The sequence below is a fragment of the Saccopteryx leptura genome, chromosome 2 (assembly GCF_036850995.1).
Source record: "Saccopteryx leptura isolate mSacLep1 chromosome 2, mSacLep1_pri_phased_curated, whole genome shotgun sequence".
NCBI lineage: Eukaryota > Metazoa > Chordata > Mammalia > Chiroptera > Emballonuridae > Saccopteryx > Saccopteryx leptura.
In genome coordinates, this window is record NC_089504.1 from 41,556,825 (window position 1) to 41,567,801 (window position 10,977).

A 10,977-nucleotide genomic window follows, 5' to 3' on the forward strand; every position below is an offset into this window, starting at 1 on the left:
CCTTTTTCACTATTCACTCCTGCCAAGGCATTTTCTAGTGTGTCTGATTCTCCAAATAAATGTTTGTTCAATATTATGACTCTGACAATCTAAGTCATAAAAAGAAGTGCCTATGATTTGCACAAATCAATGGTTCTCAAAAGTGCATATGATTTTAAAACTATCAGTGATTGGAGCTGAACTGCAAGTAGAATCTGGGTATCATACAGTCTTAAAAGCTTCCAAGTGATTCTAACATGCAACCAGGGTTGAAAACCATTGGCACAGACTCAGAACAGGAGCCCAGATGAAGATCCACTTGTACCGGAGTGGGAAGGGATTTGTGTAATAAAGTTGCCCTCAATCCTCTTCTTATTTTTCTCCTCCTCCTCCTTCTTCTTCTTTCCCCAATCAGTACATGGCTTTTATTACATCTTTAAAATATTGAAAATAAGTCTGAAGAACCATTCGGCATATTACTGTTTCTATAGCTGGACAACTTCTTGGATCTTATTCATCAGCCTGCTGAGCTATTTCTTCTTCAGAAACAGATATTATCCAAAAATTATTTGATATCCTTGTTTTTAACTGTTGTGGCTTTCTGAATCAAAGCAGTTAAATTTGATACAAGTTCAGGGTCATTTCCTTCAAGAATCAATTTATTTTTCTGGACTTGAGATACTGAACAAGTAACACCCGACTTCATCTGAACCCTGAGAATGTGTTTTCACCCAAGAAATTTCCAATATCAACAAGAGAGAAAAAATGAATAGATGGATAGATGGATGAATGGAAGAAAAGAAAGGAGAGTGGATGGATGGAAGGATGGATGGATGGATGGATGGATGGATGGATGGATGGATGGATGGAAAGACAGACTTGTAAAGTTGGAACTGCAATGTTCACTTCCTGAAAAGAACTTTCTTTTAATCCAAGGATATATCCTTCATTTTTTAAAAAGATTTTATTTATTTATTTTAGAGAGGAGACAGAAAAAGAGAGAAGGGGGGAGGAACAGGAAGCATCAACTTCCTTATGTGCCTTGACCAGGCAAGCCCAGGGTTTCGAACCGGCGACCTCAGCATTTCCAGGTCGATGTTTTATCCACTGCGCCACCACGGGTCAGGCTGTCCTTCATTTTTGGTGTTAAAATATTCTTTTTTTTGTTAAACAGTGGTGAGAATAGATAGTAGTTGTTTTAAATTAAAAACAAAACAAAAACCAAACTTTCCAGAGTTCTTTAGTTCACAATATTTTTTCTTTCATTTAAAAAAAAAATTTAATCTGTATAATTGAACATCTTGGGAACCAATTTCTTAGCATTTCTCTCAACTAAAAGGCATTACTTTCTTTTTCAGACCCTGATCCTGTACCTTATCCTCATTCTACCCGTGCAATTGGGGGTTGTCTCACGAGCACCACAGGCCCACTGATGAGTGAAATGTGATTTTATACCAACCCCAAAATTAGGGGATTTGTTTCTGGGGAACCTTCAAAGGGAAATCATATTTCTCTTTCTGTCTTTTCTCCTTTATTCTTTTTATTCTTTCCCACACACCAAAAACAAAAAAGAAAAAGGAAAAGAAAAGAAAGGCAAGAAAATCAGTGGGAGGACAGAAATTTGTTCTCCAGGTGATATTTCTGTTCATCCTGGGATCCTTTAAACACTCACATCCCCACGCACCCTCCCCCAGCCTCCCTCTAGAGCTGACTGAGGTCTCCTATTACATGGCCAAAGAACTGTTGACCAGGACACATTTTTTTCTTCCAAGAATCATTTGCAGTATAGAGATTGGTTATGCTAAAGCTTCAATACATGATCAGATAACATCGACTAAGTTGATGTATGACAAATCTCAGCCTATGGGGCAATTATTGGATTTCTCAACTAAAACCTGTGAAGAAAGTCATTTGCCCCCCACAAGGAAACTAAAGGCAATATCACAAGGTTATATATTGGCCTTAACCCAACTGTGTACCTACTCATCGTAATAAACTTAATAGTTAATAATAGCTATTATTTTTCAGGCATTTACTATGGACAAAGCACCTTTATACCAATCCCTAAAGTAGGAATTATTCCTCTCTCAATTTACAGATGAGAAAGTGGAGACATAGGGAAATTAGTTCCTTACCCAGATTATACAAGTTATCAGTAGTGGAGGTGCGATCTGAATCCAGATTTGTCTAATCACAAGCTTTAATTATTAAGTAATTTGGACTAAGTCCTCTCTGCCTCGTCATCTTCATGATGTCATTCATGAAGTCATGATGTCATGATGCCATTGTCAATGCATGAAGAGACAATGGTGTGAAGAGATGGTCACACTCACAATCTGATAGAGCAACTAGACTTGTAAACAATTAATTAGACCACAGGGCACATTCAAAAGAGAGCAATAATGTTGCCACACAAGTTAGAATTGTTACCTCAGAGAACTCTCCTATCAGGGTTGATATTTGAGGATCAGTTGCTATGGGTTCAGGAGAGATTCAACACTCTTAGAGCAATAATGGCAATATCATTTCCAAAGGAAGCTGGTTAAAGTCATGTTCAAAGGCAGATTTCAGGCTTTCTTTTTATGATGTAAAGCTATTAGTCTTCAGTAGAAAATTAAGTCATCTTTTTCCAGGTGAGCTTGTTTCAGAGGTAACTAAAGAGGAAACCACCTCAAGCTCTAATGTTGGTGACTGAACTGCCTCTGGGTATTGCCATTAACCTCAAGAATAAATTCAGGACCCATGCTGCCCCTTCAAAGATGACATAGCATGGTCAAGGATGGAGTTTCCTTTGGAAGTCACTAAGGGGACTGAAAAGGGCCAGGGCAAGATGAATTGGTGACAGAAGGAAGTCTAGTGCAGATGGTTGTGATGTGCTGAAGGGAGAACTGAGGGGTTATTGGCTGGTGCCTTCTGGGGGTATCTGTTAAGGGGTAAGATATATAGGGTGTATCAAAAGTTTGAATAACCGTACAAAAAGGTGGGAGACCACTATGGCATGAGCAACATGGGGACATGCAGAGCATGGCCTGCAGCTTTGCAGCTTGATGCTCCATGTCAACCAACTCCTGGGGGACGATGGGCACAGAAAACAGAAGTTAGCCTGGGTCTTACCAAATGGATGGGTGAGGTAATCAGCCCTAAGGATTAAAAAATGAGAGAGGGAAGTAAAGTCAGAGGCATCGCGTGTGACAAAGATAAAGTCCTGCAACCTTTTGGGCTTTTGTGAACTTGAACTTCTACTAGAACATTGGACTCAGCCTTCAGGTGGCCTTGGGGACACTAATTAACCCTAAACCAGAGTCTCCTCCAGTATGCCCCTGTGTTCTGGTTGATTTGTCTCTGATTGGGCTAATAGTCTTTTCAACCTTCCCCTACTCCCAGGAATAGCCAGTGACACATGTTACCTTGGCCTTTATTTGAGAATTTTGGGAGTGAGAAATACAGGTCTCCATGACCTGGACAGAAGTGAGCTTGAGTTAAATTCCTGGAATTCTCTAAAGAGATTCAGGCTTGGGGACTATAGGACAGTATACATTGCTGCTGTTGTTCTTTGTTTTCATAGAAGGAACAGATATTTGCATTTTAATTTTTTAATTATAAAGTAATACATAAACACATGATTCATTTTATTAAAAAAAAAATGGCCCTGGCACATTGGCTCAGAAGTAGAGCATCAGCCTGGTACATGAAAGTCCTGGGTTTAATTTCTGGTCAGGGTACACAGAGGTAACCATGTGCTTCTCCATCCCTCACCATCCCCTTCTCTCTCTCTCTCTCTCTCTCTCTCTCTCTCTCTCTCTCGTTCGCTCTCCCCCTCCTCCTCCTCCTCCTCCTCCTCCTCCTCCTCCCACAGCCATGGCTCTAATGGTTCGAGCAAAGTTGGCCCCAGGCACTGAGGATGGCTCCCTGGCCTCACCTCAGGTGCTAAAATAGCTCTGTTGCCAAGCAATGGAGTAGCAATCCCAGATGGGCAGAACATTGCCTGGTAAGAGACTTGCCAGGTGTATCTCAGTTGGGGTGCATGTGGGAGCTTGTTTATCTGCTTTCCTACCTCTCACTGAATTAAAAAATAAAATAAAATAAAAAAGCAAAAGTAGCCCTTTACCTACACCCCTTACTCAATCCCACTCTCTTGCCACATGAGATGTACAGATAACAACCTGGTGATTTGTAGTTCAGATTTTAATCTGTGCATTTACATATATAAATATACATTTCTATAGTCATTTCTTAATAAATACATCAGACAATACATATTTTTCTGTGATCAATTTTTCCATGCTAAGGAATATAAATTTTTCTTTTTTAAAATTTTATCATGGGAAATTTTGAAAAACAGAAAATGGAAGACCAAATACAACCTATGTACTTGCTACATGAATTTATATACCTATTAATATTTTCTACATTTCACCAGATTCTTTTAAAAAATAAAACTTTGTAGGTAGAGTTGAGTTGCCATTTTAACCCACCCCAATCTTATATATTTTTCTCAGTCTCCCAGAAGAAGCTACAATCTTAAAAAATCATTGTGTATACTTTTTATATAAGCTTTTTTTAACCACATGCCTATATTTCCATAAACTAATTATGGTATTGTTCTGAGAGTTTTAAAAATGCAGAAATGGCCTCATACTGTATATGCCGTTCTGTGATTTTTCTTGCTCAGCATTAATTTTCTAAATATGCGTAGATGTATCCATATTGCCACATGAGAGTTAATTTATTTTCATTGTTGGTTTTCTTTGTCTGAATACATGACAATTGCTTTATGTATTCTCCTTGTGGTGGATATATAAGTTGTTTACAATTTTTGTTGTAGCAAGCTGTATTGTAATAAACATAGTACATGCTCCCTTGAGCAGATGTGTGAGAGTTTTTCTAGGCGTTTCCTTTGGACACATGCCTGTCTCTTGTAAGACTCATCAGAACTTGAACCAACACTGAATGTTAGTTAATTGTTAATTTTATTGAAGAAGTAATGTGCAGATATGTGCAGTTAAAAAGCATAAAATAACCAATTTCTGTCTGAAATTGGTTATGTTGGTATCTTTGCAAGTACTGGGGTTTTTAATAAACTCTTGATTTCCATCCCTTGAGATTAAAACTGTCACATGGACACACATTGGATCACAGCAAGAATGTTCACAGTCCCTTGAGAGAATGACTCTCAGGCTAGGCAAAATTGCATTGTACCACGAATGAAACATTAATGTTTTGAAGAAAGAAAGAGTATGGAAATAAGGGGGTGGTACTGTCTTCTGGAGAAATAGAAAATAAAGAACCCCAAAGGAAAACTCAACAATGCAACCTAATCATTTCACCAAGGAAGGGAAGTCTGAACTATAGATATTTCTAAACCAGTGCTGCAGAGATAACTAGGTAGGTACATTAAGTTATTCCTTATTCAACCCTGCTATTTTTTTTCCTTTGATTATCAATCAATGATTATTTTAGCCATTAGGGCTTTGAGTTATATGCCATTTTTTTTTTACATAGAAAGTATTGGCCCTGGCCGGTTGGCTCAGAGGTAGAGCGTCGGCCTGGCTTGCGGGGGACCCGGGTTTGATTCCTGGCCAGGGCACATAGGAGAAGCGCCCATTTACTTCTCCACCCCCCCCCTTCCTCTCTGTCTCTCTCTTCCCCTCCTGCAGCCAAGGCTCCATTGGAGCAAAGATGGCCCGGGCGATGGGGATGGCTCCTTGGCCTCTGCCCCAGGCGCTAGAGTGGCTCTGGTCGCGGCAGAGCAATGCCCGGAGGTTGTTTTCTATCTGCTGACTATGTTCCCAACAAATAATAATAGTTGTGATAATTACTGGTTTGTTTCAGTAAGAATTTGCGTCTTTAAATATATGAAAGTCACCAGCAATCCTGGCTGTTGTTTCTGATGTTTTGGCATCACATTAAAAAAGTTCCAGATTTTTAATGAAGGTCAGATTCCTTCATAACAGGAAAACATCTGTCATAAACACTGAACAAATATTTATAGGGCTAAGCTGGCAGCATGTGCCCTCCTCTTTCCCCCTTCCTAATGGGATCTGGAGGAGCAAGGGCAGACAGCAAGCACAGCAGTCACAGAGTGCCGTTATGAGGAGGACTGACAGATCGTCAGATCAGACATTCCCCAAGTCAGGCAAAGAAAGCACGCTGTGGGAGGGTCCCTGTTGTCTGAGGTTCTTTGACCGACTCTTGGATATATGCTATTCAATGGCAGCCTCTTTTCCTGTTTTCTTTTTGTTGTAAGTGCTCTCTTTTTTCCATGAGGAACACTGAGTGCCAGATGTGTTATTTTATCCTAATTAACTCCTCTACACCTCTATTCTGCCTGAGTTTGTTCATTGTAGCATTTTAATTTTTACCCCAGATTGAAATAACATTTATACCTGATCAGGAATATCTAGATCAAAATGCAAAAAACAAAAACAAAAAAACAGGACTGGAAATTTTTTTTATTATAAATTTTTATTAATTTTAACGGGGTGACATCAATAAATCAGGGTACATATGTTCAAAGAAAACATCTCCAGGTTATCTTGTCATTCAATTATGTTGCATACCCATCACCCAAAGTCAGATTGTCCTCATCACCTTCTATCTGGTTTTCTTTGTGCTCCTCCCCCTCCCCCTCCCCCTCTCCCTCAATCCCCCCCACCTAACCACCACACTCTTGTCCATGTCTCTTAGTCTCGTTTTATGTCCCACCTACGTATGGAATAATGCAGTTCTTGGTTTTTTCTGATTTATTTATTTCACTCCGTATAATGTTATCAAGATCCCACCATTTTGTTGTAAATGATCCGATGTCATCATTTCTTATGGCTGAGTAGTATTTCATAGTGTATATGTGCCATATCTTCTTTATTTAGTCATCTATTTAAGGGCTTTTTGGTAGTTTCCATGTCTTGGCCACTGTGAACAATGCTGCAATGAACATGGGGCTGCATGTGTCTTTACGTATCAATGTCTCTGAGTTTTGGGGGTATATACCCAGTAGAGGGATTGCTGGGTCATAAGGTAGTTCCATTTTCAGGTTTTTGAGGAACAACTATATTTTCTTCCATAATGGTTGTATTACTTTACATTCTCACCAACAGTGGATGAGGGTTCCTTTTTCTCCAGAGCCTCTTCAACACTTGCTATTACCTGTCTTGTTGATAATAGCTAATCTAAAAGGGGTGAGGTGGTATCTCATTGCAGTTTTGATTTGCATTTCTCTAATAACTAATGAAGATGAGCATCTTTTCATATATCTGTTGGCCATTTGTATTTCTTCCTGGAAGAAGTGTCTGTTCATGTCCTCTTCCCATTTTTTTATTGGATTGTTTGTTTGTTTGTTGTTGAGTTTTATGAGTTCTTTGTATATTTTGGATATTAGGCCCTTATCTGAGTTGTTGTTTGAAAATATCATTTCCCATTTAGTTGGCTGTCTGTTTATTTTGTTATCATATTCTCTTGCTGAGCAAAAACTTCTTAGTCTGATGTAGTCCCATTCATTTATCTTTGCCTTCAACTTCTCTTTCCTTTGGAGTCAAATTCATAAAATGCTCTTTAAAACCAAGGTCCATGAGTTTAGTACCTATGTTTTCTTCTATGTATTTTATTGTTTTGGGACTTATATTTAGGTCTTTGATCCATTTTGAATTAATTTTAGTACAAGGGGACAAACTGTAGACGAATTTCATTCTTTAGCATGTGGCTTTCCAGTTTTCCCAGCACCATTTGTTGAAGAGGCTTTCTTTTCTCCAGTTGTGTGTTGTTGGCCCCTTTATCAAAAATTATTTGACCACATATATGTGGATTTATTTCTGGACTTTCTATTCTGTTCCATTGGTCTGAGTGTCTATTTTTCTGCCAATACCATGCTGTTTTGATTATTGTGGCCCTATAATATAATTTGAAGTCAGGTATTGTAATGCCCCAGCTTCGTTCTTTTTCCTTAGGATTGCTTTGGCTATTCAGGGTTTTTTATAGTTCCATATAAATCTGATGATATTTTGTTCCATTTCTTTAAAAAATGTTTGGAATTTTGATGGGAATTGCATTAAATTTGTATATTACTTTGGGTTATATGGTCATTTTGATTATATTTATTCTTCCTATCCAAGAACAAGGAATATTTTTCCATTTCATTGTACTTTTTTCGATTTCCCTTAACAATGCTTTGTAGTTTTTATTATATAGATCCTTTACATTCTTTGTTATGATTATTTCTAGGTATTTTTGTTGTTGTTGCAATCGTGAAGGGGATTATTTTTTTGAGTTCGTTTTCTAATGTTTTGTTGTTGGCATATAGAAAAGCTATGGACTTTTGTATATTAATTTTGTATCCTGTAACCTTACTGTATTTGTTTATTGTTTCTAGTAATCTTTTTGTGGAGTCTTTGGGGTTTTCGATGTACAGGATCATATCATCTGCAAAAAGTGATACCTTTACCTCTTCTTTTTTGATATGGATGCCTTTTATTTCTTTATCTTGTCTGATTGCTTGGGCTAGAACTTCTTTTACCCACTCATTTTTTAAAAGTATGTTGTTTAGTTTCCACAGTTTTGTGGGGTTTTTTTCCTTTTTTTGCAGTTGAATTCTAGTTTTAAGACTTTATGATCAGAAAATATGCTTGGTACAATTTCAATTTTTCTGAATTTGCTGATGTTATTTTTGTGACCCAACATATAGTCAATTCTTGAGAATGTTCCATGTACACTAGAGAAAAATGTATACTCTGTCACTTAGGGATGAAATGTCCTGTAGATGTCTATCATATCCAATTGCTCTAGTGTTTTGTTTAAGGCCAATATATCTTTATTGATTTTCTGTTTGGATGAACAATCTAGAGCCATCAGCGGTGTATTGAGGTCTCCAAGTATGATTGTATTTTTGTCAGTTTTTGTTTTTAGGTCAATCAGTAGCTATCTTATATATTTTGGTGCTCCTTGGTTTGGTGCATATATATTAAGAATTGTTATGTCTTCTTGATTCAGTGTCCCCTTATTCATTATGAAATGACCATTTTTGTCTCTGAGTACTTTTGCTGTCTTGTAGTCAACATTATTAGATACGAGTATTGCTACACCTGCTTTTTTTTATAATGTCATTTGCTTGGAGTATTGTTTTCCAGCCTTTCACTTTGAATTTGTTTTTATCCTTGTTGCTTAGATGTGATTCTTGTAGGCAGCATACAGTTGGATTTTCTTATTTAATCCATTCTGTTACTCTGTGTCTTTTTATTGGTGAGTTTAATCTGTTTACATTTAGTGTAATTATTGACATTTTTGGGTTCCTTATTGCCATTTTATAAATTGCTTTCTGTTAGTTTTGTATCTTTTTTAATTCTTCTCTTTTATTTTCCTATCATTTGTTTTTGTTGGTTGTAATCCATACTTCTTTCCTCTGTTGCTACCTTTTTTAAGTCACGTGCTTCTGTGGTGGTTTTTTCAGGGGTGGTTACCATTGAGTAATGGAAAGGGTACCTACCATGTTCACACTACCTTATGAGTGCTTCTGCACTCCATCATCCTTTGCTACTGTTAATCTCCGTCCTTCCCCCCCTTTTTTTGTTTTTGTTGTCACAGTTTAAATTTGGTTTTATTGTGTTCTTGGTGGAGCTTTTACTTGTGGTTTTGTTTTGTTCTGTTCTTTGTATCTGGTTGGAAAACCCTCTTAATATTTTCTGAAGTGGGGGTTTTCTGATGATAAATTTTCTCATCTTTTCTGTATCTGTGAATGTTTTTATTTCTCCTTCATATTAGAAGAATAGCTTTGATGGGTATAGTATTCTAGGCTGGAAGTTACTCTCTTTCAGAACTTTAAATATTGGGGTCCACTCTCTTCTAGCTTATAGAGTTTCTGCTGAGAAATCCTATGATAATCTAGTAGGACTGAAAATTTTTTTATATATTTCTTGATAAAAAAAATTATAGAAATATCAGAGCCTTAATGAAAAGGAGCACATTCTGTCTTCCAACCTATCTCTGTTCCTCAGCCCCACAATTGGCACCATCACACGAAATGTATCTCTGGATGTAGGTCACTGTTCTCTACTATTTCTATGCAAATCATTGGATTAGAGGTGCAAATCATTGGATTAGAGGGGGGGCTTTACCATACTCAGCCACAGTAACTTACAAAGACTCTCAATAAATTATTATTTCTATCTGCTTTGGCTTTGAGTTTGTGAATCCGTAAGATGGGCAGAGTATAAATGTCACAATGCTTGACTTGGGATTTGCGTCAAAGCTCATTCTAGGAAAAATTATGAGGTAAGCATGCTTAACTTACATGCTCCCCCAATTTTCTCATTTGGTATCACTTACCTAAAATTTGGGAAGTAAATAAAATAATGTGAGTTTTTGAGACTGGCAGACATGGTGTCTAGTCCCAAATGAGCTCGTTTAATAAATCTCTTCAGTGTCAGTTTTCCATATCTTAGCCATGGAGTTTTTGTGATAACTGAGTCAATATTCTAAAAGCACTTAGCACTGTGTGTCAAGTCCAACAAGAACTCACTAAAGAATATCTTCTTTCTGCAGTTCCATTCCCTCTTTTTCCATTTGCCTTTACTTTTTAACCCAAATTTTTAAATAATGCAGAGGACAAAACCAAAATTTTAAAGGAAATAAAATAGTTTGAACTGAATGAAAATGAAAATACAGCATGTCAAATTTGTAAGATGCAACTAAATCAGTAGTTACAAAGAAGGAATTGCACATCACAATCATGTGTTTGTTAGAAAAGAAAAGCCCTGGCCGTTTGGCTCAGTGGTAGAGCGTTGGCCTGGCATGCAGGAGTCCCGGATTTGATTCCCGGCCAAGGCACACAGGAGAAGCACCCATCTGCTTCTCCACCCCTCCCCGTCTCCTTCTTCTCTGTCTCTCTCTTCCTCTCCCGCAGTCGAGGCTCCATTGGAGCAAAGATGGCCCGGGCGCTGAGGATGGCTCTGTGGCCTCTGCCTCAGGTGCTAGGATGGCTCTGGATGCAACAGAGTGATGCCCCAGAAG